Raw genomic sequence first — 27638 nt, 5'->3', positions numbered from 1 at the left:
AAGAAAGATAAGTTGATCAGGGCAGATGTGAGCCTGAGGTGTGGATTTTTATTAATACTGATCAGACTAACTTATCCAGGAAAATTATTTCCCTTCTGTCAATACAGTTTATCTGCTCTGTGTAGGAAGACCTTTTCAGTTGTAATTTGCAAAATTCCTCTTCCAACTGGCTTAAGAAATAAAAAGGCAGGAGAGTTAGTTTCATGGGGATTTGGAGGCTAGACCTCAGATCCAGCAGGATCCATGGGCTCACAGTCATCTGGATTCTATATCTTTCATCATCTCTCAGCTCTACCTACCGCTTTCTTCATTCCCAGGCAAGTTCTTTCCAGAAGCGATATACTGACAGCCAAAGCCTACATCATTCTTTAAGCTCTTAATCTTAGAGAAATTATGGGTGTTTTTCATGACAGCTTTGCCAAGGAGACTCCAATTAGCTTACCTGGGGTTCTGCATGCATCTCAGAGCAATTGCTGTACAAGAGGTATAAAGAATAGTCTGATTGGTTGGACCTCAGTCATGTGGCCACCCCTAAAGCCAGAGGTCTGGGCAGAATCAGCCGTCCTGCAACACATGGCCTGAGCAAAATTACCAGGGAGTAAAGGAGAGATGGCTCACAAACTGAAGAGATCCTGTGCGACAAATATCTCAGTAAGAACACATTTAAGTCCTAAGTGCATTTTTAGGATTACGAACATTTTACACATGAGCGTTAAAAGCAAAAAGAAACCAAAATTCAAAGTACTTCCCAATGCCTTATTAATTCTCTTAACCCTTTGAGTTTTTATCCAACCTCTCCACTATTCGACAAACCAATCTCTCAAAATCCTGTCCACAGTTATTAGTGTTCTGCTCAAACGCTGCCTCTTTGGAAAATCTTCTCTGTTGGTCTCTGATTCTGTCCCCCTCTTCAGTTCCTGTAGCAGGACTTCCCTGGCACCGACCTCATCCTGCCCTTCTATATCTTATGTATGCATGGTTTTGCCTTAGGCCGTCCTTCCTCTCCCACCCCTCCACCAGATTAAAAGCTCAGAAAATTCTTGAAGAGAGTAAGGGAGCAAGAGAAGGAAGAAGCGAAGGAGCTGTCTGAGTCAAGACCCCCTTAGGACTTCATACCTCCTCCATTGTAACACCTATCTCCCTTTAATGGCATCTATTTCTTATCTGTTTCTCCTTCTGAATTCAGAGTTCCTTAAGGGCAATCACTGTATTATTCCACATTTTTTTTTTTTTTTTTTTAGAGACGGAGTCTCGCTCTGTCGCCCAGACTGTTGTGCAATGGTGCAATCTCGGCTCACTGCAAGCTCTGCCTCCTGGGTTCACACCATTTTCCTGCCTCAGCCACCCGAGTAGCTGGGACTACAGGCAGCCACCACCACACCAGGCTAATTTTTTGTATTTTTAGTAGAGACGGGGTTTCACCGTGTTTGCCAGGATGGTCTCAATCTCCTGACCTCATAATCTGCCCACCTTGGCCTCCCAAAGTGCTGGGATTACAGGCACAAGCCACCGCACCTGGTCTTATTCCACTTTTTTTTAATAGCTTGCACAAAATAAATAATGGATGGATGGATGGATGGATGGATGGATGGATGGATGGATGGATGAATAACTATACGTTTATAGAGTTAGCTGTAGTTTCTGACATAAACCTTCCCCTTGGCCAGCCAGGACTTTGGGAGGCCAAGGCCAAAGGATCACTTGTACCCAGGGTTCAAGATCAGCCTGGGCAATATAGTGAGACTCCACCTCATTTTATTTAAACAATAACAAAAACAAAACCTTCCTCTTGTCCCTATAAGTAAGAGTTCCAAAGAATGAAGGGATTAGGATTAGTTGAGTGAGGGATGAAAAATTTTATACTGGAAGGTATCATAACCATATTGAAAACAGATGGACCACAATACATTTAAACTATTGCACAAGAAAGTTTGTTTTAATGTAAAAAATTACTGTCCTGTCAGGCTGATTAGACACCCAAATTCCTCCCATCATCATTTATAACTGGTTTCCAAGTCCCTTGGAGACAGAGACTGGAATTAAATGGCATCAGGTAACCTTCTGCAACCCTGTCCCTCAGCCCCAGCTCTTTGATTTCTTGGAGTTTCCCTCAATAGTTTCTCTTTTTCTTTCTTTCTTTCTTTCCTTCTTTTCTTTCTTTTTCTTCTTTCTCTTTCTTTCTTTTCCTTCCTTCCTTCCTTCCTCCCTCCCTCCTTTCTTTCTTCCTTCCTTCCTTTCTTTTTTTTTTTTTCACAGAGTCTTGCTCTGTTGCCCAAGCTGGAGTGCAATGGCGCCATCTCAGCTCGCTGCAACCTCCATCTTCTGGGTTCAAGTGATTCTCCTGCTTCAGGCTCCCAAGTAGCTGAGACCACAGACGCGTGCCACCAGCCCGGCTAATTTTTGTATTTTTGGTAGAGACGGGGTTTCGCCATGTTGACCAGGCTGGTCTCAAACTCCGACTTCAGATGACCCACCCATCTTGGCTTCCCAAAGTGTTGGGATTACGGGCGTGAGCCACCATGCTCGGCCAGTTTTGGTTTTTTTATTGCTGCATCACCAAACTACCAGAAAGTCCATAAACTGCAATTATAATTAAGTTACATTTACAGCAAAAATGAGAGGTGAGCAGGCTAAAGAGATTTGCCCTGTGTCCATTTTGACTGTGGATCCTTAAACGATCCACCACAGGGCTCCCTTTGGTGCTCACAAAGCACACTCCAGCAGAAAATCATTTTCTCATATGTCCTGAGATTAATTAAATGAAGTGGCAAACTCATTTCGTAGGCTTTTGTTATTTCTGACAAGGCTGTTCAAAAAGCAAAAACTAGTAACTGTAGGCCAGGCGTGGTGGCCTCCTGTAATCCCAGCACTTTGGGAGGCCGAGGCAGATGGATCGCCTAAGCTCAGGAGTTCGAGACTAGTCTGCACAACACGGTGAAACCCTGTCTCTACTAAAATACAAAAAATTAGCCAGGCATGGCAGCATGCACCTGTAGTCCCAGCTACTCGGGAGGCTGAGGCAGGAGAATTGCTTGAACCCAGGAGGCGGAGGTTGCAATGAGCTGAGATCACGCCACTGCACTCCAGCCTGGGTGACAGAGCGAGACTCTGTCTCAAAAAAAATTAAAATTAAATAAAAACCTAGAACTGTATTTCAGTCACCCACTGCAATTTTTTGTTTTTTCTCCCAGAAATGGCAAGGCCTGATTTGTCAATGGTGTTTACCCTCAGGCAGTGTCTGATTCTGTAGGTAGTCACTAAGTGAAGAGTCTTGTGAGTTCACTTGGTTATCTGGGGCTTTATTAGGCGCAGAGTAATTGATAAGCTGTGTTACGAATCCTCCTAAATCTGTTCAGAGCCATCATCATTTTTTTGCCATCTAGAGCCATCACTGTTTTGGACTAGGGTAGGGCAATTTCCTATTAAACTAAGAGGAAAAAAAAGTTGAAGTTCAGTTATATTCATTTCAACGAACACTGCCTTTTGCACAGAGAGTATTAGAGTAGGTATTATGAGGTTTTGAAAGTGGAAAAGAACGGAGGTAATTGGTGTTTACACTCACTACTTGAAGCATCATTCATCCTTTCAACAAATATTTATTTATTAACACCAGCCACTGTATGCCAGCCAGCCAGACAACTAGGCCATTGGGTATATAGTGCAGAAAAATGTAGGCACTCTCATAGAATGTGCGGTCTCATCAGAGAGAAGTTAAGAAGTAAAACACACAAATAAATATTTAAAGTGTGGTTGGTAATAAGAAGAAAAAAGCCTGAAAGCTCTGACCTATTTGAGGAAAGAGACTTCATTAAAATGAGAAGCATTTTATCAGAAAAAGCTATTCCCTAAGGGAGTGAAGGATGAGTCTGAACGAGCCAGCCAAAGAGTTGGGCAAGAGTATTTGAGGCAAAGGGAACAGTAGCTTGTGCAGAAGGGGGAGGAGGGAGGTGGAGCTGTTAAAAGCCATGACCTCACGCCTGTGCAGAAGGGGTAAGGAGACACGGGGGAGGCATGAGGGAGGCAGGGACCCATTAGGTTCTTTACACACTAGGAAACCTCTAGGAAGATGAAACCAGGAGCAGTCTGATCAATTTATATTTTCTAAAGATCATTCTGGCTGCCTTGGTGAGAAGGATTGGGCGAGGACAAAGTGGAAATGGGATAAACCTATCCGGAGAACATGGCAAAGAGGGATGACGGTGGCAGCAGAGACAGAGTGAGATGACTAATTTGAGATAGATTTTGGAGACTCACTTTCCTCACTGATGTAGGTGAAATCAATAACACCTACATCCTGGGGTTGTGAGAATAAAGGGAGACAAACAATGAATATAATGAGTTTGCTACAATGCTTGACATGCTGTAAATACTCAATAAATGTTCGCTATTGTTGTCGTTTTTATTATTTTCAGGCCAATGGGAATCATTTGAATAAAAACTCACTTCTTTTCTGTTATTGAGAACTGTCAAGACGGGTTCTAGTTCACGAGAATTAAAATGCACATTCTATATCCAGCACTGCACCAAATGCTGTGGGGGAAAACAAGAGAAAGACCTCTTTGTCCCTCAGAACAATCCAAATTTTGTGGGTGGAAAGAAAGTGATGGTAAGAAGAATACTCAGGGAAAAAACAGAAATAATTACTTTATAAGGCTGGGCATGGTGGTTCATGCCTGTAATCCCAGCACTTTGGGAGGCCAAGGCAGGTGGATCATTTGAGTCCAGCAGTTTGAGACCAGCCTGGGTAACATGTTGAAATCCTGTCTCTACTAAAAATACAAAAATTAGCTGGGCATGGTGATGCACTCCTGTAGTCCCAGCTGCTAGGGAGGCTGAGGTGGGAGCATCACTTGAGCCCAGGAGTAGAGGCTGCAGTGAGCTAAGATCACACCACTGCACTCCAACCTGGGTGACAGGATGAGACCCTGTCTCAAACTTTAAAAAAGAAAAAGAAATAATTACTTTATAAGTAGGGACCCAGAGACCCTTCAAAGGAATAAGAACTCTTTAGCTTTTATAATTTAGGTGAAAATCATCCTATTGAAACAATGATATTAGAACAGAAATCCTAATATGAGTTGGAGGCTGTTTAAAGTTCCCGTTTGGGCAAATGCTTCAAAACGATAGCTTTGTGTGAAGAAATGGCTGCAAATGTTTAAGTAAACTCTCTATCTAGATATCAAGTGACTCCTCTAATTGGCCCATTTATGAATCCTGCCCTAGTCAGTCTCTGACCATTAGCTAAGCACTGAAAGCATCCTGTTAACTGTAAGATACCTCAAGAAAAAAAAAATTCCACAGAAGTGGTGAAAAGAAAGCAGCATTTATTCAGTACCTGCCATAAGCCACGATCCCATGAGTAGGTATTATGCCTCCATTTCATGGAGGAGGAAACTGAGGCATGTTGAGTTTCAGGTAAATCCCTGTGATTACAAAGATTAGAAGTGTGAACCCAGGTCTGCCTAATGATTGGTGCAGGTTCTTGACCACAACGTGGGACTGTCTCTATCTTTTCTAGCCAACAATTAGAACACTCAGAAGCTGAATTTATGGTGAGTTATTTCTTTTTTTCTTTCTTTTTTTTCTGAGACAGAGTCTCACTCTGTCGTCCAGGCTGGAGTTGCAATGGTACAGTCTTGGCTCACTGCAACCTTCGCCTCCCAGGTTCAAGTAATCCTCCTGCCTCAGCGTCCTGAGTAGCTGGGACCACAGGCATGCAGCACCACACCCGGCTAATTTTTGTATTTTTAGTAGAGACAGGGTTTCACCATGTTGGCCAGGCTGGTCTCGAACTCCTGACCTCAAGTGATCCACCCACCTTGGCCTCCCAAAGTGCTGGGGTTACAGGCATGAGCCACCACACCCAGCCCTGTGGTGAGTTAGGATATCCATGAATTCCTGACACTGTAAAAAACTGTATGGATATTTGCCTATGTATAGTTTCCTGGGAGAAGCTGTAGCCTTCATCAGATTCTCCAGAGGGTCCATGATACCTAAATGTTAAAAAGTTTGCCTAATCTATCAAAATGTACAATGTATGCACTTATTGATTTAATAATGTCACTGTGAAATACTGGTAGAGTGGCTAACAATATTTATGCCCAGATGCTCAAACATTGCAGCATTGTTTATAGCAAAAAACATTGGAAACAACCCCAAATCTCATCAATAGGGACTTAATTAAATAAACAATGATGTATCTCTATGGCACAATATTATAGTCATTTTTTTAAATGAGTTAGCTCTAAATATTCTATTAAAATATGTCCCAAAAGTACAGCTAAGTGAGGAAAGCAAGTGGCAGAACCTATCTACATATTTTTGTTAACAATTATGTCTGTATGTGTTTGTGCATGTATGTGGATTTATATATGCATAGAAAAAAATCCAGAACATTATTCTACAATAGAAATATGATGTGAGTCACATATGTAATTTTAAATTTTGGGTAGCCACATTAAAAAAAGTAAAAAGAAAGGTGAAATTAATTTTAATAACTCATTTAATCCAATATATCAACATATTATTTCAACATGTAATCAATACAAAAACTATTGAGATATTATACATTTTTTATAGTAAGTCTTCAAACTCCAGTGTGTATTTTTCAGTTACAGCACATTACAATTCTGACTAGTCACATTTTAAATGCTCAATAGCCACATAGAACTAGTGACTACCATATTGGACAGTGTGATCTAGAAGTATATGTCTCAAACTATGGACACAGGTTGTCTTCACCAGGGAGTGGAATTAGAAGAGAAAGGAAATGAGATATGCATATTTTCTTTATATATTCTATAGTGTCGAGATCTCTATATAGAGAACATATAATGCTTTTTTACTTTTTAATTATATACATATATTTTTTAAAGAACTCTTAGGAGCAACTTGTAAGTATCTGAATTTGCTTCTCAGGTCCCACCAGATAATTCACCCAGGCTAGAACTTACTTGCTATCAGGGACTCATGGCCAAGGGTGTGCAAATATTTACATGCTGTTGCCAAACGGACAAGCCAAGCCAACAAGTGTTTATTAAAAGTTTACAACGTGAGCTGCACCCTATAGAGGCTATGAAAAGGAATGAAGCAAAATTCCTGCACTTGGGTTTAGAATTTTACTGGAAGAAAAGACTTATTTATGAAACATTTAAAGGAAAAAACTCTCATGTCTAAATGTCATCACCAAATAAACAGTGTAGAGTTGATAGTGCAACCAGAATTAAAAAGAAGGGGAGTTGGTGGGAAGTAAGAAGAAAGGTGAGGAGGAAAGAAGACAACAAAAGATGTTCACTATCAGCATATTGGAGCAGGCAGATCCCAGATACCCCTGCATCACTGAGTGGTGATGGAAAAGAGGCAGAGGGAAGATTCCAACAGCCCCTGAATGTCTGCCTGGTTTATGTAACAGCTACAGACATTAGAGGGCAAAACAAGTTAGAGGAAGAAGAGATCCAGCCGTGCGTGGTGATACACGCCTGTTATCCCAGCTACTTAGGAGACTGAGACTGGAGGATTGTTTGAGCCCAAGAGTTCAAGGCTGCAGTGAACTGTAATTGTACCACTGCACTCCAGCCTAGGTGGCAGAGTGAGACACTGTTTCCAAAGAAAAAAATAAAGTGTACAAACAAATAAATCATTATTTTTAAAAAGGGGGATCCAAGCCATGAGTTGGCAAAGAATACCAGATAAATTGAGATGAGGGTGATCAATATACACTGCAGTGCCAGCATGTGGTTCCTTGGCCTGCTGGTGACCTTGCTCATGAGGTAGCCTTGAACATGAGTACATTTTCCCTGGGCTCTGCATTATTCCCTTCCCACTCCCTTAATCTGAAAATTCTCTACATTCCCAAGAAAGAAGAGATTCGGGTGCAAAATAAACCTACTCATATTGCCTAATAATGATGATGGCTGACTGTGACAAGCCCTTACTCATGTTAACTTTACATGTATTAACTCATTTAATCTTCACAGATGTACCATTATTGTTCCATTTTATTTTTTTTTTTTCAATCGTTTTTGGAGAACAGGTGATTTTGGTTACTTGGATAATTTCTTTAGTGGTGATTCCTGAGATTTTGGTGCACCCATCACCCAAGCAGTGTACACTGTACTCATTTTGTAGTCTTTTATCCTTCACCTCCCCCTGCCACCCTTCCCCCAGAGTCCCTAAAGACCATTATATCATTTTTATGTCTTTGCATCCTCATAGTTTAGCTCCCACTTATAAGTGAGAATATACAATATTTGATTTTCCATTCCTGAGTTACTTCACTTAGAATCAGGGTCTCCAACTCCATCCAGGTTGCTGAGAATGCCATTTTTCATTCCTTTTTATGGATGAGTAGTATTCCATGGTACATATATACCACATTTTCTTTATCCAGTCATTGGTTGATGGGCATTTAGGCTGGTTCTATATTTTTACAATTGCAAATTGTGCTGCTATAAACATGCATGTGATGCCTTCTACCATGTTATGATGCAACAAAAAGGCCCTTAACATTGTATTTCCTACCCTCCAGAACCATGAGCCAATAAACTTCTATCATTTATAAATTATCCAGCCTGTAGTATTCTGTTATAGCAGCACAAAATAGACTAAGACACCTAGTAAACTGAAAAGACAGTCTAAAAGACACTGAAAACTACATGAGTTTAGAGCTGTGATACTTTTTTTAAGAAGGAAGTTAACCTTATAGACTTGGTGTATATCAGAAGAGGTGCTGATAATTTATCAACATGTAATTTTCACTGATACGGCCACAAATGCAATTTGATCTCTACATTATTCTCAAAGCAATTGAAAAACAATGGAGTAAAGCAACCTCTTTATGAAACTTTGAGTCATTTGGGGGTCATAAGTAATATTAGTGGGAACCTCATTCCAAAGCCTTCCAAACCTAAGAAGTCTCTAATCTTGAGGCATCCTTTGCATTGGGCTGGGTCTTCCCTGATCAGGGCTCTACTTTACCCTGCAAGAACTTAGAAATCCTGCCCAAAGCAACCAGTGAATATTACCTGCATGGCTGCCTCTGAACTTGAGAACTCTGCAAGGACCGATGTCTGTTCCATTCACAAACTGAGCCCTTGGGCTTGGAAACTCTTCCTACCTGAATAAAGCTGAGCAGCTGGCTGTATTGGTTTGTAAGGAAATGATGCAACAAGCCAGTAACAGTTGTCTGCCTCTCTCCCTCCTCTCTGGATCCAGCCCCTGGCAGGTGCCTGTTCTGGTTACTGGAGCTAGTTGAGGAAAAAGAGAAGGGACCAGCGCATGTGGGGCTCCCTACCTGTGGGCATTTCACCTCCAGAATGGCTGTACAGTGTCAGGATTATTATTTTCACTTGACAAATGTGGAAACTGAAGCTTACAACAAACAGATCATTTTTCTAATGCCTTCAAGCTGGCAAATGGTGCCAAATACAGTGTTTATTCCTCAACACATACTGTGCTGCTTTCTAGGATGGGAAAGGCCCAGCAGAAATATAAAGCATGCAGGCCAAGGTAGGAATGAATGAAGTTCAGTCATTCTATCAGTCAGTCCACAAGGATTGACCAGCTGTGGCCTGCATGTGGTAACTGCTATGGCAGATGCCGAAGAAGAAAATGTCACAGTCCTAGCTAACCCTAGCAGAGTATTGGTAAACAAAGCTACCACCTCTGGAATAACCAGACTAAGATGAAGCCCCAAGGTTAAAGCATAAGGTGAAACATGAGACTTGGAATAGCCAAGAAATAATAGTGATAATGATGATGATGACGATGATGGCTAACAGTTTGTAAGCATTTACCTAGTTCTAAGCATGGTACATGGATCATCTCATTTAGCCACACAACAGTATGAGATTGATGTTATTATCATTCCCATTTTAAAGAAGAGACTAGGCCAAGGTCAGCAGCTGTAAGTGGAAAAGCTGAGATGTGAATCCAGATCTTTTTCTCTTCAAAAAATATGCTTCTTGGAATGCAGAACAAATATAGTTTGTTCAAATCCTTACTGTACTACTCACTATCTGATAATCTTAGGCATGTTATTTAACTTAACTTAGCATTAATTCATCTGGAAAATAAAATAAACCTTTGATAAAAAATTGAAAAAAAAAATTAAAGAAAGAAAAGGAAGGTCATGCCCTTAACCACAATAGGTGAAGAGGATGGGGAATATTCCAGCATCCCATCAGAATAGCAAAGGCTCTGTTTCTACTCTTCAGAACAGATGGGTTTGCCACCTCCTAAGGGAGCAAGTGCAGAAGCAAAGGCATTTGAAGAATATGCTCCACCACCACTGTCACCACCAGAACTACTAACACCACCACCACTACCACCACCACCACCACCACCACCCACTCGCCCACTCGTAGTACTTGATCTGCTCCCCATAGATCAGGCTCCAGGGTGCCATTTACACGGCAATCATCAGTGACGGCCCAGAGCCAGAGGAGAGGCAATGGACTAGATGTGATATGTCCTCTTAAACTGAACACTGACTCAAGAGTTGAGTGTCACAGGAAGAGCAAGTGTCTGCTGGGCCCATCACCCCAGAGGTGATTGCTCCTATATCCTTTATGCCTTTCCAGGAGATACAGAGGTTGCATAAATTATCTTTAATCCTACTGATTTGGCATCATGGAAAGTCATATGGCTTATTTGGTAAAAGGACCTTGAGGGTAAATAGGGCCTCGTAGAGCTGGGCTGGCAGTGTGCAATACCCTGATCCTAGTTTGAGCTCCATGAGGGAAGTACTTTGTTCTATTTGCTGTTGCAGTCACAGTGCCAGGCCCACAAGTAGACAATAGAGCTACAAGAAGAACCAAGCTATGAACCTTGCCTTTAAGGTCTACTGGAGTGAGACAGACATGTAAACCGGCAACTTAAATGCAGTGTAATGAAGCCTACAACTGGGGAAAGAAAGGGAAAGACACCTGACCCATGCTCGGGACTCGGGAAAGGCTTTCTAGAGTAAATGACACCCTCAACTGGGACTTGAAATGATTAAGAATTAGCCAGTTGAAAAAATAAAAGTGGTCTCAGAGCAGAGGAACAGCATGTGCAAAGGCTCTAAGGTAAGACAGAACTCAGAAATCAGAGGCAGAAAGGGAAACAATGAAGCTGAAGAAGTTGGCAATGACCCTTAAGCCAAATTAAGGGGTCTGGAGTTTATCTTGGGGACAGTGGGGAGACTGCTAAAGAGTTCTGCATGGGAAAATGATATGATCATTTCAGAACTGGGCATTTTCAACAGTATCTTCCACACCACCCAAGAAAAACAGTGGATCAGAAACCAATTGAACTTCTCTCTAAGTTAAGTATTTTGAGGCTCTTTCACTCTTTCAAGTTCTGAGTCATTTATGCAGTGGATATTGAAATGTCCCAAAACAGGTTTATCCTTTTAAGAAGGATGAGAAGTCATTGAATTCTCTGTTGGCCCATATAGGAAGAAAGAGATAGTGCTTCCATTATGCCATAAAAATGACTGCAGCTTCCCTATGTCTTTCTCCAAGGATTCTTGAGCCCATTCAACCAAACTCAATTCTGTTCTTTGTGGTTTGTTTATTTTTGTTTTTGACCTTAAGACAAAATAGTTTTCTCCTAAATAATTCAGTAAGTAATATATGGAAGTGTTTCTACTGCATTTTCTACTTAGACATGTAATTTTATTATGGAATTAGTGAATGAGTTGAAAGGGGTGAGGAAGAATTATGGAAGTTGTGAATGAGTAAAAAGGGGTGAGGGAGAATTGGAAAAGAAGGGACATTCATTTTCTATGCTGTGTAACAAATTGTCACAAATTTAGAGGCATAAAACAACACATATTTCTTATCTTATAGGTTCTGTGGGTCAGGAGTCTGACACAGCCTAGCTGAATCCTCTGCCATCAAGAGGTTGGTCAGGGTAGGATTCTTATCAAGAGGCTTGACTGAGGAAGGGTTCACTTCCAGGCTTGCTCAGGTTGTAGTCAGAATATCTCCTTGTGGCTGTAACACTGAGAACCCAGGCTTCTTGCCCGCTGTTGGCTGGAAGCTGCCTTCAGCTTCTAGAGATGGTCCTCAGCTCTTTGCTGTATGACGTCCTAACACAGCCACTTCTTCAAAGCCAGCAAGGGAGAGTGTCGAGCAAGACAGAATCTTATATAACATGAATTAATCATAGGGTAGTGATATCTCATCACCTTTGCTATGTTCCATTGATTAGAAACAAGCCACAGATCCCACCTACATTCAAGGAGAAGGAATTTCATGGGGGCATGAGCAACTTTGGTCATGGTAGGGGTCATGGGGGCCACCTTAGAGTCTATGTGCCAAAGATGGATAGGAAGGGAAGGAAAAGAAGAGAGCAAGAAGAAAGGAAAAATAGAGGGAGGAGAAGAATGTATCTATGTATATATAACATTTATTAACCATATATTATGAGCAAGGTACTGTGCCAGTTATCTTCACGTGCATTTTATTATGTAATCTTTCTCCAAACCCCATGTGGTAGGTGTTACTATTATAACCATTTACAAAAGAAAACTAGAATTCAGAGACATGAAGCAAGTTTCCTGAGGTCGTACAGTGCAAAAAGTAAAACTAGGAGTCACACTTGTTTCTACTAGACTCTATAGCCCAAGCTTTACCTACTACGTTGTAGTTTAAAAGAGGTGGGAGAAGGAAGAGAAAAGGAGAAATGGAAAGAGATGGAGAAATGAGAGATAACAGAGCTCCCAAACATATGCAAAGTTGTTCCTAAAAGAGATGACAATCAATAAGGAAATCTGTAGGTCTACAGTATATTGAATTGGTTTTCCCAAGAACCACCCAATTAAAAAAATAGAATCTAGAACTGAAGCCTCTGGGATCACAGATGAGTCTTATGCGTCCGAACTCTTTTCTGGCCCACCTGAGTTTCAGAACCCGGAGCCAAACACTACAGCCAAGCTGTGTCCAGAACCTTGGAGACACCTGGCTCATCCAGGCAGTGCCCTACACTCATGTTCTGCCAAGCTTCTGTGGGAGCACATCTGGGCCCAGGCAGCCAGGCCAGGGCCTGGGTTTGTTTTTCATGGCTCATTTGCAATGTCCCGTTCTATTTCTGGACACTCCATCCTTCCCAACTGACACCGGAGCTCAGTTTCCCAATAGCCAGTTTAACAAAATGGCTCCAAAAGTGCCACTCAGCACTAGTCGTTGGAAACCAAAATTTTCCAACATTTACTCTAAGAAGGCTGGCTGAACATGGCACATCCCTGACTCCTGTCTTAGTTGGCCAAGTCTCTCATCTTAGAGGGGCAGCTGCAGACATCATGGGAAGCCTCCTCATGCAGACACAATGTGACTCACAGCAGGGAGAGGAAAAAAAGGTATTTGGATATCAGATCCCCCTTCCACCAAGTGAGGGAAGGCAGGTGTGCTAGTCCCAGCTCCCACCCCAGCTGCCTACACTCTTTGACTTGATAATGGCCCCAGCTGATTCGCTCTGTGCACTTCCAAGCCCATCTTTCCAGAGTGGGAGATGAGCAAGAATATCTGTGATCTTGGTGGTTCACAGTCAACCCTGCTAGAGTCTAACCAAGCAATGAACCGTATTGAGTTCAAACTTAACACAGGACCACTGGACCCTTGGCAGAGAGCCAAAGGAAACAGAAGATGTTGAATAATTCCCCTGCTGGGGCAGTGCCTAGCTGTGGAGCTGTAAGGCTGTAGCGCTGTAGACAAATACCTGCTCTGCGCCTCATGCCCCTTATCTGTAAACTGGAGATAATTAGAGGCCCTGCCTCGTGGATTGTTGTAAGGCTTAGATGAGACAGTACATTAAGACATGGTATCAATTGACCAATAAATGTTACTTACAGTAGGCACTCAATAAGAGATCAATGGTGTTGCCTCAAATACATCATTATACAGCTTGCATAAGATAATGACAGATCACATACACACCAGTGAAGAACCTTCTTTTGTAACGAGGTGGGTTTTTAGTAAATATTTGTGGAACATAAATCGACTTAGAATATTGAACAACTGCAATAGAGAAGCCACTTCACATAATGCTACATAAAGAGGAATAATTAACAAATGCAAGATATTGCAGGGGAAAGAGGCCAGGATTTGCCCTCAGACCCCACCACTTACATATCAGCTGTGTGACCTTAGGCAGGTTAGTTCACCTCCCTGAGCTTCCAGTTCTTTACCTGTAAAATGGTAGTAATACCTGTCTCATCAGCTGGTTGTAAGGACTGAGTGAGATACTGTATCTAAATGCACTTTCGCCCAGTTCTGGACCCACAACAAACTCAATAAATGATGACTTTTATTAGCTATTTTGCAGACTAATGGAATTAAGAAGGAAAAACAAAAAAAGGGGGGGGGGCGGTTTTGGAAATGCACTTGCCTAAAGGCTAAAACACTGACTGCTTGGAAAGCACCATGTAGTTTCACTCTCTAAATTGAAAGAAAGAATGCCTCATTCAAGTGCCTGATTAGGAATTTGAATAATCTAGTTCTAACTAGAAAAGTCAAGAAAAACGGAAGGTATTAGTCATTGACTGATAGAATATCTGAGCTGGATAGAATCTTAGACCATACTGACCAGAAGTGACTTAGCCACTGTCACATAGCTAGCCCAGGCAAGACTAGAACATGATACAAAATCTTGCATGCCTAAGCCATTGATTAATAGCTGGGCTTGCTAGCCAGTTCTCCCCATGGTTCTCAGTTAAAGGTCATTTGACACCATATAGAGGTCACCCACTGTGTGGGCAAGTCCTGTCGTTTCAGTTAGAGCCTGTATAATAAGGCATGTTTGAAGAGGAAGTCCTTCTAAGACTTACTCATAAAGTCTCCCCTTCCCCGAGTCTGGCTCATGCCCTTATTTGTCTATATACACTCTAGGCAAAGTAAGAAATTGTTACAGTGAAATGCACTCATGTGATCATGCCAGCTCATGACCTCAGCCAGTCCACACCTTCATCTCATTTACAGATGGGAAAACTGAGGCTTGGTGAAGGTTGCCTCAGCAGAGGCCAAGCAAGGGGGAGCTGGGGCAAGAGCGATATCTTCTGATTCCTAGTCCAGGGCTCTTTTTCTTAGGCCCAACTACCTCCTGCACATGCTGAAACAAAAGACAAGACAAGGTAAGCTATGGTCGCTTATCACTTACACTTTGTTCTGACATACATGGTTACTATTTTTCCACAGACCCTGAGGAAGGGAACTAACAGTTATTGAACACCAACCATATACTATCGATGCCTTGCTTACATTAATTCTCATCACATACAGTAATAAAAGCTAGTACCTATTGAGTACTTACTATATGCCAGGCACAGTTCTAGGGGCTTTACATGTATTTGTACAAGGTACCCAGCCAAGGAGGTACTCTGTAGGCTGAATTCAGCCTCTGCTTACCAAGCTCTGAAATGGGACCACATCAGCCCCATGGTAAGAGTGCCTTTTCATGTAACTCCTGTGCCCAAAAATATGCCCTTTCCAAATGTACACAAAGACAGATATGGACATGTGGTGGGGGTCTTACAGTATCCCCATAAGGCTGGTCCTTTTACTATCAGCTTGCTGAGATGTCACAGCTAGTGTGTGGTAGAGGCAGAACTTGAACCCAGGATTTGGCCCTTAGCTCACATTTAGTCTTCCCAAGAAGCAGCTTGAGATAGGCTCAAATACCACAAGGACAGAAATTCTGACTGCCTTGTTCCCTAACATAGCTCCTGTATCTAGAACAGTTTTGGCACACACAGGCACTCAGTAAATTTTGTGGACTGATTGACCCCTGTTTCACAGATTAGGAAACTGTGTGCCAAAGAAGTTAAATGACTTGCTTAAGGTCACACAGATAGAAAGTATAGATGGGATCTGAAAGCAAATCACTGACTCTAAAACCCTTATTCTTTCCAAATTAACATCCTGTCATTCATAAGCATTTATTGAGATTCTTACACACTAATTCTGTGCTCTGGAACATTAGGGCCAGAAAGATTTGTAAGATTTGGTTCCTACTCTCAAGAAACTGGGATTCCAATTATCTGCAAAAAATCATATTCCTGAAATCAGATTCCCTAAATGAAAGCAAGTCCATATGGTATAAGCCCTTGGTACATTTTAAGCCAAGGGTACCTTTCCTACCTCCCAAACCTAAGATTATAAAAGCGGCCACCAGAGCCCTCACCCTGGTCTATTTCCTTCTACAACACTGGCCAGCACATTCATAGAACCTGGTTGCAGAGATAAGTCAAATCTCTGCAAACTTGGGATGGCCGATGCCCCATCCTAGCTTCTCTAGATTCCTTTGCAGCGATGTCCACAGGGTGTTTTTATATATGTCTTCATGCCCTTCTGCTTCATCTACTCTTCATGCCCCATCTAAGTGTTTTTGAAAAATGAAATACTTAAGTTAGAAAACCAGACTTAGCAAGTTGTACTTTCAAAAGCAGCAATCATTTCAGTAAATAAACATTTTCTGATGGGGAACATTAATTCAGGGTTTACCTCATTTTCCTTCCTGGTTTTGTTTTCTACAATATTTAGGAGGCAGGAGTTAGTTAGGAGGGTGGTTTTAAGGAAAAAAAAAAAAAAAAACGCCTCTAAATTCATTAGTTGAATTCCACCAGACTGTGTGAACAATCTCATAATAATCCTACATCAATACGAGAGAAGTTGTAACTAGTTCACTTAGGGTAATTATAGGGCAGCTTTCTGCCAGGTTTTAAAGATAGACTTTGAAATCTTCCTTTTTTCATTTGCCTCCTGCTGTGTGTGGGGAGAGGCCCTGGCTCCTGGGATACCCGCCAGAGCTAAATGGAGGCCAACTGGAGAAACAGGCACCAAGACTGGGTTCCTGTTTTCCTGTGCTCAAACTTCTGGGAACACAGATATCCTAACAAACGGTCACCTGTGAAAAACTCAGGGCCTAGAATCTAAATTCTGTTGGAAAAGAACTGATAAAGTCCTGGCCCTAAGTAAGATTATGGCAAGGTTTATAGCACAAAACTTCTGATTTTGCACTAGAACAATGGTTCCCAAAGTGTGGTCCCCAGACCAGCAGGATTACCATCACCTGGGGGAACTGGCTGGAAGTGCAAATTCTTGGGCCCCACCCCAGACCTACTGCAGAAGAAACTCTTGGGGTAGGGCCCAGCAATTTATTGCAACAAGCCCTCCAAGTGATTCCAATGCACCCTAAAAATTTGAGAATCACTGTCAAGGGACGTGATGTTAAAGAGCCTTTCCAGGAGATAAGAGTTACTTTTAAAGAGGGATTTATTCAAACAAAGCATATCTACAAATATCCAAACAAGACCTTTGGAATTAGCTAGAACTAGGCTCTGCCACTCACCAGCCATGGGGCCTCAGATAAGTTATCTTACCGCGCTAAGCAGTGGTGTGCTGGTAAATGTTTAACAAGCAGCTCTGTGGGGGAAATGGGTTTGCCCATTTTCATGGCAGAAATACCCCATCATGGCTACTTTCAAACTATCAACATGATGTCGGCCAATTCGAAAAACTTGTGAAAATTTAACAATTGGCTTTCACAAGCCCATGGAAGCTGGCTCCAGCACACCACTGTCTCTAAGACTCAATTTCCTCATCTGTCAAATCGATGAATAATAGTGTTTACCTCATAAGGATTGTTGGAAGGTTGAAGTGAGAAAATGATAGTGGACTTTTATTGAGTATTTATATCTATCCACCAGGCACTTAGCATGCATTAGTCACTGACTTCTCAAAACCATACAATAGGTACTGATATTCCTTCCATTTTATACATGAGGAAGTTGAACTGAAGTAACTAGTCCAAAGTGACACTGTGGCAAGTGTGAGAATCTGAATTTATTCCAGAGCCCGTGAGGTGACAGAGACATTAGCCCAATGCTCAGCACAGGGCAACGTTCAGTAATTGGGAGCTATTATCATAAGATAAATAAACTTCTGAAACGTGCCCTACTTTGGAAGTAGGGATGAACAGTTTGTGTTGGATGAGACCTCTCAGCCCCAGAAGACACATTCATTTTCTTCTAGGAGAAAGGCCAGGGTACCTGATGGGACGACCAGCTGTTGATTATTCATAGTAACAAATGACAAGAGTTGAAGCTAATTGACACCCACAGGTAACGAGGCAGTTGTAAGCTCCTCCCCTCCCCAAATCAATTGGGTGTATGTTTTTCCAGGCCTTATCTTTGTGTACACATACACATATGTATTTTGTATTGGATCAGGGTATACATATTTTTTTTGCAACTTGCTTTTCTTTTTAACCTGAGACTAGATCATGAATCTTTCCCATGACAGTCCACACCAATCTATCTCATTCTCTCTAAAGCTGCTTAGCATTCCACAGTAGTTACTTGCTATCATTTATTTAATCCACGACAGAAGGACACTTAGGCTATTTCTAATTCTTCACTATTATAAACGATCCTGCACTCCACAATCTTTTACATAGATCCTAGTGTATGTCTATGGGAGAAATTCCTAAAACTAGGATTTTTAGGATTTCTAAAGCAAAGAAAACATGTAATGTAAATCTTGACCTATGTACCCAGTTACTCCTCACTGTGAAATTTTAAGCTCCCAATATTCAAGGAAGGTGCCTTTTTGCCCATACTCTCACACGAACATTAGGATTACTCTGATGATTTGATTTTTCAAACTTATTATAAATATTTCTAAATATAAAAATAGAGAAAATAATAACAATGAACGCTTATGTACCTATCACCCAGCCTCCACAATTATCAACATAAGGTCAATCTTATTGCATCTATATCCCATTCACTTCCTCCCCCTACTGGATGAAACTGAGGCAAAGCCCACACATCATACTCTTTCATTGGTAAATATGTCAGGAGCTGCCTCTAAAAGATGAAGATTCTATTTTTTAGCATAACCTCAACACCATTATCACATCTAAAAATTTCTTGATGTCATCACATATGCAGTCAGTGTCCAAATTTCCTCAATTTATTTTCTTTTTTCTTTTTTTGAGACAGGGTCTCGCTTTGTCACCCACGCTGGAGTGCAGTGGCATGATCATGGCTCACCGCAGCCTTGACTTCCTGAGCTCAGCTGATCCTCCCACCTCAGCCTCCCAATTAGCTAGCACTACAAGCATATGCCACTACACCCAGCTAATTTTTTTGGCTATTTTTTGTAGAGACAGGGTCTCACCATGTTGCCCAGGCTGGTCTTGAATTCCTAGGTTTAAGTGATCCTCCCACCTCAGCCTCCCAAAGTGCTGGAATTGCAGGCATGAGCCACTGCACCCAGACAGTCTCATAATTTTTTGATGGTTTGTTTGAATCAGGATTCACCAAGATCCACACATGGCAGTTGGCTGATAAACTTCCTAAATCTCTTGAGCTCTAGGTTCCCCCCCACACACACCTCCTCTTCCTTTCTCCCGTGCAGTTTATTTATTAGAGAGATTGGGTCATTTGCCTTATAGTTTCCCACTTTCTGAATTTTTCTTACTGTATCCCTGTGTTGTCATTTAACATGTTCATCAGTCTCTGTGTTTCTTGTGATAGTTAGATCTTGAACTATGCTAACACAGTAGCCACTAGCCACATGCAGCTCTTCAAATTTAAATAATTAAAAGTAAATAGAATTTGAAATTCAGTTCCTCAGTCGCACTAGCACATGGCACATGTTCAATAACCACAGATGGGCAGTGGCTGCTGTATTTGACAGCATAGAATAGCACATTTCCACCATGGCAGATAGTTTTATTGAACAGCAGTGCTTCTGTTCAAGAACAAAGCTGAACACCCAGAATCTGCATTACTAGTCTATATTGCAGGCTTACATAATGTAAGGGAAGTAACTACTGTGTGGCAGACTCTACTTCTGCCTGTTTTAAGTGGCAGTGGCTGTGTTTACAGAAGATGATTAAGTATTTGCATGAGTGTCTCAGGTATGTATGACATTCTGTGGTGACAAAAGGTCAGCAGCTTCCCCAGCATGCAAAGCAGCCCGACCCTTTCCTAGCCTCCTAGGAGGAAAATTGAGGGAATCCATAAGGCTCAGTCTTGCAATGATTATAGGACATGCTGGTTCCCGGATATTCATCAACATTCATCCTCTCATCAAGGTGCAGGTGCTTCTGGAGGCTTCTTCCTGACTATGTCTTTGTCTTGGCATGCATGTAACGAGCACATTTCATAGCACACCAAACAGGTTTCTCAGCTTGCTTCTGTGACACTTGGCAAAGCGGAGTATCCATGTCGAGAGAGAGGAGGCGAGTACCTGCACCCAGCCCACAGAGAAGCCTGGCTGACCATGCATTCTAGCAGGAGCCTCCCCTTTTCTTGAAAACCTTAACCAATCTATGAAGAAACTGATATTTGGGGTTTCTGGTAGGACATATTTGGAAATTTTGAAATTAGGAGACTATCATTCATGGATTCATTCCTTCTCACAATACTTACTGGGCCAGACACTGCACTAGGCACTGAGATCAGTAGTGGGCTGGGTAGAAGTTTCTGTCCTCACAAAGTTTACAGTTGGTGAAGGAGGCAGATAAACAAGCAAGCTCCTTCAACACCACTGGTCAAATTCCACCACGAGAGCACGCGAGAGCATCATAAAAGCACATGGAAACCTGACCCTGACATGGACATTCAGGAATGCGATATTTAAGCTGAGACCTAAAAGATAAGTAGCGATTGGGCAGGAGAGGGAGAGGGTGGAGTGTAGAAAGAATATTCTTAAGATCTATTCTAGATCTTAAGAATTCTAGATCCACCAAATAGGTATAATAATACCCCACAATGTCATCATTACAGCCCAGTGACATAGCAGATGCAAAAGAATACACTGTATCCTAAAATCCCAGTTGTAGAAAGGCAATGGTGCTAGCCCGAAGCAATCTTTCACTCTGGAGCAAGTGTGAATTAGAGAGCTATGTAGTGGTGTTTTGGAGCCAGCTTCTACCAGCTGTTAGCAGGTAATAGGGCACATCTCTTCCTAACTTCACATTCAGCAATGTCTGTTGGTAGCCAAAATAGGAGTATTTATACCAGGGAAATTGGCAAATGCTAAAATGCTACAAACCAGATCCTTTTTTTTTTTTTTTTTTTTTTTTTTGAGAGCTGACTAGCAGCATTTACTGAGTGAGGGCGAAAACCACCATTTACTGAGTGAGGGTGAAAGCAATGAGAAGAGTAGAACCCCCCCAGGCAGTAGTTATTAAGGAATGTCCACCCACAACAAAAACAAGAAAGTCTTTGGCATGATTTTCAAAAGAGTGACCATATAACTCTGCCATTTGTAACAGGCCCACCCAAAGCCTCAGGGATGAAAAGAGGAAGACTCCTTCACGCCAATTCATTCCCAGACAAGCCAGATGAGTGTCAATGACACCCAGCTCATGGAAATGAGATTGGAGCCTCTCAGATCAACAGCTGCTGAGAGCTGCTTTCTTTGGCTCATGAGGCCAGCGATAAATTGGGTTTCAATGTTCTGAATAGGCAGAAAAAGATACCTCCTTGCTCTCTCTTGTTCCCTTTGCTGGAGCTTCCAGCTGGCACTTTTTGTCACTCATCATGGTTGCCTGCAGTGGCGATTATACACTCAGTGCAGAGGGCATGTGGGAAAGAAAAAATCTTCAACAAGCGAGAGTCTCCAAGGCAAGTACCCACTGGAAAAACTGGGATGTAGATATAGCTCAAGGCATGTTTTAAATAATGGAGCCTTTTTAAAGGATGGCCTAGAAAAATACTATATTTATCTTTGGCTAGCATGCTTGGATACTCCCCAATCTTGGGGAAATAACTAGTTGGGTATGTTGGAGTTCTTTTGTTAAGAGTAGCGTTGACTAAATACCAAGGTTTGGGTTGGATTTAACTGGCATAGTGTGATTTAATATTCATTTATTGATTTACTCATCCATTTGTTTGTTTAACAAATAAATGAGTGCTTACTCTAGATGCTACTAGAATGTAAGTCCCATAAAGGCAAATATTGTGTATGTCTCATTTATTGTAGGCACTCAGTACTTTTTTGTTGAATGAATGAGTAGATGTAGGGAGTATAAAGATGAATAAGTCATAGAGCCTGCTGCTACAGAGCTCACAATCTGGTGTGCAGACAGACAAGCAAAACAGCAGTTGAAACGCAGGGTGATGAGTGTTATGATAGGGGAAGTATAGGGTGCAATGGCTCACAAAAGAGGAAGACCCAACCCAGCCTTTGGGGAAGGAGACAGGAAAGGCTTTCTGAAGATACAGATATGAAAGACCCAGCGAACAATGCCAAAGATATTGGCACCTATGTGGATATAACCTTATGGGAAAGAGAACTGTCACATATTCCACCATATCTCATATTCCTAAGGAAGATTTTTGGCTCTATCTCGAGTGAAAAATGACTGCAAATAACTTCTATAACTTACCCATCAGTGATCTTTTCCATTTCTTGGAGACTTTCAGGAGGTTTCCCTAAGTTCAGACTTTTTGTTGAAAGAAATGACCTTATGTCCAGTGGACAAATGGTATGTGAGACTTTAGCACCCCTCTGATGCACAGCCGCTCACTCCTTCCATGAAGTTCAGCTCTATAGGCAGGCAGGGCACTTCTTCTCCAAGGTCATGTCTATTTCACTTGGTATAAATGAGAAGAATGCTCTGAATTTTGATTTGAAAGAGTCAAACTTCAGATTTGCAGAAGGTCTTGGTGATTAAAAATCCTGGCTTCAGCTGGTCATGGTGGCTCATGCCTGTAATTCCAGCACTTTAGGAGGCAGAGGAGGAAGATGGCTTGAGCCCAGGAGTTGAAGAACAGCCTGGGCAACATAGCAAGAACTTGTCTCTCCAAAAAATTAAAAAATTAGCTGAGCATTGTGGCACATGCCTATAGTCCCAGCTGTTTGGGAGGCTGAGGTGGGAGGATCACTTGAGCCCAGGAGGACCAGGCTTCAATAAGCCATGTTCACACCACTCCATTCCAGCCTGGACAACAGAGCAAGACCCTGTCTCAAAAAAGAAAAAAGTCTTGGCTTCAGGGACAATTGAACTGAGAGGGAAGAAGTCCAACTTCCCAGGGCTTGTGGTCTCCAACAAGGGTCATTCTAGGCTTTTTCTTTTGGTATCACAAAATTAAACTGCAAATAAGTATAAATATGCACACAAACAAACATGTAAATCTTAAAAGATGGAGATTAATTAAGAAGTAAACCACTTGAGCGGCTGGGCGCGGTGGCTCACGCCTGTAATCCCAGCACTTTGGGAGGCCGAGGTGGGCGGATCACGAGGTCAGGAGATCGAGACCATCCTGGCTAACACGGTGAAACCCCGTCTCTACTAAAAATACAAAAATTAGCCGGGCGAGGTGGCAGGCGCCTGTAGTCCCAGCTACGCGGGAGGCTGAGGCAGGAGAATGGCGTGAACCCCGGGGGGCGGAGCCTGCAGTGAGCCGAGATCACGCCACTGCACTCCAGCCTGGGTGAAAGAGCGAGACTCTGTCTCAAAAAAAAAAAAAAAAGAAGTAAACCACTTGAAATCAAGATGTAACTTTTTGACAATTGAGGACAAGCCCAGCCCCTTGAGATCTTCTCTTCAAGGTCATTTTCCCCAAGGGCCTGGGAGTATTTACAGTCACTTCATTCCTCACACGACAGCCTATCAGGTTGTGGCACCTTTACCTCACCGGCAATTTTGAGGAGGACCACATACACAAAAGTGGAGAGAATAATCAACTCTGTAGAATAATGAAAAGCAGAGAATGTAATGAACTGCCTTCTACCCATGACTAAAGTTTCAACAGTTATTACCATTTTGCCAATTTGGTTTCATCTCACCTGTCATCTTTATTTCTGATGTATTTTAAAGATACTCCTGGAGCTTTCATAATTCACCTTTAAAAAGCTCTGGGTCTGGTACAGTGGCTCATGCCTATAATCCCAGTACTTTGGGAGGCTGAAGAGGGAGCCCAGGCATTTGAGACCAGCCTGAGCAATATAGCAAGACCCCCATCTCTACAAAACAAAAATAAAAATTAGCCGGGCATGGTGGCATTTGCCTGTAGTCCTGGCTACTTTGGAGGCTGAGGCAGGAGGATCTCTTGAGCCCAGGAGTTTGAGGCTTCAGTGAGCCGTGATTGCACTGCTGCACTCCAGCCTGGGCAACAGAGCAAGACTTGTCTTAAATAAATAAATAAATAAATAAATAAATAAATAAATAAATGTCTGTTATCTTTAGAGTTGGGAAGAATGGTAAAAATCATCTTCTTCACTTTGCAGTTGAGGAAATAGGACCAGAGAGGTTCAGTGCCTCACTCAAGGACACAGTGTATAAGTTGTAAATCACATTCAGGGGCCACCTCCAGCCCCCAGGCCAGCTGGTTGCATTAGGAGAAACCTCCACGTCATTAGTCATTCCTCCTTCAGCTCCAAAAAACTCTCAGAGGAGAAAGCCGGGTAGAGCAACCAGAGCTTTGCTTTTCCTCTAAGCCAGGGGAGAAGTAGTGGTGGGAGGGTTGTTTGACTCATTTTTTCTCACTCTGCATGGTGTATTTGGCTCAGTTTCTCAAACCATATGGAAAAAGACTCACCCACCACGTGCCACACCTATTGGAAAAGCTCACTCTGGAAAGGGGGATAATGAAAGAGGTCAGAATTGTCTCCCAGGCTGAATGAGATGGCGCTTTCCTTCATCCTTCAGGCTCCCACATACCCCTTGCCCTTCTCCACAGGTGCTCTGTGCCCTGGTGGAGGAGAGATGGTGATGGAAATCTTTTGCTTCCCTGGGGAGTTCAGTCCTATCCCATTGAACAGCTCTGGGCATTGGCATCTAGCCCATTTCGAAAACAATCCCAAGCTATTTATTGAGAACCAGCTTATGTTTGGAACCAGGGATATGGCTCTAGACATATCTTGGATTACCTCCTAGGACAGGGAAATGAGATCACCTCAAAGAAATCTCAGGGAAATGTTTGGAGGAGAAAATGAAAATACGCGAATGGCAGCCCCGAAAAGGCACTGCTGACTATAAGCAGCTCTTTCTCTGCCCATGTGGTGTAAACTCCTGCTTCCTTCCCTTTTCCCTGCTGCAGAACCCCTGGAACTGATGAAGGAGGGAACAAGAGGTAAAGGCTGGCATATTCTGAGTGTTTGATGAATATTTGCTTGAAGGAGGAAGGAAGGGATGTCATGCCCACAGACTCAAAGTGGCAGGAGTTAGGTAAAGAAGGAAAAGGGAGCCTATGATGTCTTAGCATTCTACCAAAGACTGGAAGAAGAGAGGCCAAAGCAAAGACTGAGGGCAGAGAAAGAGAGAGACACTTGCTAATATAGTCCAGGAATGAGAAAACAGGAAAATAATTTTTCTTTTTTTTTAAATTTTTTTCCATAAGTTGTTGGGGTACAGGTGGTGTTTGGTTACATGAGTAAGTTCTTTAGGGGTGATTTGTGAGATTTTGGTGCACCCATCACCCGAGCAATATATACTGCACCTTATTTGAGGTCTTTTATCCCTCGCACCCTTCCCCCGAAGCCCCCAAAGTCTATTGTATCATTGTTATGCCTTTGCATCCTCATAGCTTAGCTCCCACATATCAGTGAGAACATACAATGGAGAAAACAGTAAAATAAATAGAGAAACACATAACAAAAGTCAAACAACATAATAGAATTTCAGATATAAATAAGCAGCTAATAAAGAGAATCTTCTCTACGGTGGGTTCCTTTCCATCCCTCAAGTCTCTGACCTCCCATGAGGTCATAACATAGTTCTTTTCCTTCATAACATTTACTCCAGCTTGCAATTATATATTTATTTGTGTGTTTATAAGTCTGATCTTTGTTTCCCCAACTAGATTGTAAGCTCCATGAAGGGTCTTCACCATACCTGGCATGGTTGGCACTCAAAAAATATTTGTTGAAAGCAAAAAAGGAATGAATGATGAGTAGAGCTGGGAAGTCAGACCAGAAGCCATAACAGCAGGCCTATTACTCCCCTCTCCTAAGCATCCTTATTTATTGAGCACTTATTATTTTCCAGGCATTCCACTAAGTACTCTACATTGTTTATCACATTAATTGTCTCCAAAACCATGAGGAAGTGTGCTCAGGGGTCCCAAGATCACCTTCACTTTCAGTTATTCACTAGAAGGGCTCACACAACTCAGCAAAGCCATTATACTCGTAGTTATAGTTTATTCCAGTGAAAGAATATAAGTTAAAGTCAGCAATGGAAAAAGGCACATTAGGGCAGAGTCCAGGAGCTTCCATAAAGCTTCCAGTTGTCCTCTCCCAGTGGAATCATGCAGAGAGCATTTCTTTTTACCAGAGACTTGCTGTCCAGGATTTTACTGGAGATTTCACTGTTTGATGACATTTACCACCTCAGACCACCCATGTGGCTGCCCTCAGTCTCCAGCCCCTCCAGAGGTCGAGCTTCTACTGTTTGGCCCAAAGCCCCCACCATAAATCACATTGTTAGCTTAGACTATCTCGTGTGACCCAAGGCCCCCAGGTAGACAAAGTCTCTCTGATCAGCCAAAATATTCTGAGGACTTAGAGGTTATCTCCCAGGCAAGAGCCAAAACTTTTGTCAGAATATGCAGGGTTTGGATAACCCAGACTCGCTGAGTTTGCTGCACAGGGAAATAATAGTATTAGCCCCAATTTGTGGATGATCCAAACTAAGGATCAGGGATGCTAAATGATTTGGCCAAAGTTACAAAAGCCAGAATGCACACCAACATCCCACTTGATTCTAACATATGTGTTCTTAACTATTGCATCCTAGTACCTCTCCTGAAGTAAAATTTTCTATGAAAAAAAAACAAAAACAAAAAACTCACGCAGAGTGTCTTATAAAACTGGTCTCAAATCTGAATGTCGGATTTAGGTATTTGCACTTGGTAAGATCACCGTGAGCTTTCTGCTGATCTCAAGCACCCAGCAGTGGATCATCTGGGATTTGCCAAGGCCAGGTGGATCTGATCCTCCTGTTGGGCGAGCACTGGGGTTTGCGTAGTGTCTCCCTCCTCACCAGAGAAGAGAAAACGTACACAAGGGCTAACCAGCCCTTTCTAATATATACTCTTATTTCCCCCAACAAATCTGCTCCAAAAAGATTATCACTATGAGCGAGGGAGGCACGGTGGCTTCGTTGGTTAAGCAGCAACTACAAAGTTAGGGTACAGTACAATTTTTAACCCCTTACCTTATCAGTAGAGTGAACTCCCAGGGAAAGTTACATTTCCCTTGCCCAGCATTCCCAAGACACATGGGCTCTTCCTGCAAACTGCCCCAGATGCGATTATGCAAATCAAGTTCACAAAATAAAACTTCTGAAAAGCGAGTCAGCAAAGAAACCTGTGTGATTTTGCTGATTCAGTGATGCCTAACTTTATTTGAGTATGGAAACTTCGTGTATGTGTGTATGACATCAAATCATTAACATTGGGGGAAGTTTAGAAAATATGATGAAAACAATCCTTCTTTTCCCTAGCTCATCCAATAGATCTGCACTTGAGTAATTCTTATCAGCCATTTGTATTAACCTTGCATGCATTCTATGTATCTGAGAACAGTAATTCCTGCATGTTTTCAGAGTAATTCACTCATTCATTCAGCAAGAGTTTCTTAAACACCTATTTGTGTACAGTATTCAAAGATAGAAAGGCAGAGATGCTTCAGACACAA

General features: G+C 42.1%; 2 protein-coding genes across 9 annotated transcripts in view; one reads left to right on the top strand and one right to left on the bottom strand.

Moving 5' to 3' along the window:
* The window catches only part of SH3RF2 (SH3 domain containing ring finger 2), a 146339-nt gene that overhangs the window by 25063 nt on the left and 93638 nt on the right, over window positions 1-27638 (top strand). The gene's annotated exons all lie outside the window — the stretch shown is intronic.
* Window positions 1-27638, bottom strand: part of GRXCR2 (glutaredoxin and cysteine rich domain containing 2) — a 192273-nt gene that overhangs the window by 102763 nt on the left and 61872 nt on the right. Inside the window, exon 3 of one of the 3 annotated variants that reach the window (XR_008658892.2) lies at window positions 27157-27283. The exons of the other annotated variants lie outside the window; for them this stretch is intronic. The gene's annotated coding sequence lies outside the window, so the exon portion shown is untranslated. The remainder of the gene's footprint in view (window positions 1-27156; window positions 27284-27638) is intronic. 3 annotated transcript variants of the gene reach the window in all.

The sequence above is a fragment of the Symphalangus syndactylus genome, chromosome 7 (assembly GCF_028878055.3).
Source record: "Symphalangus syndactylus isolate Jambi chromosome 7, NHGRI_mSymSyn1-v2.1_pri, whole genome shotgun sequence".
Taxonomy (NCBI): domain Eukaryota; kingdom Metazoa; phylum Chordata; class Mammalia; order Primates; family Hylobatidae; genus Symphalangus; species Symphalangus syndactylus.
The sequence above is the reverse complement of the archived record's forward strand: the minus strand, read 5'-3'. Positions and strand labels throughout refer to the sequence as shown.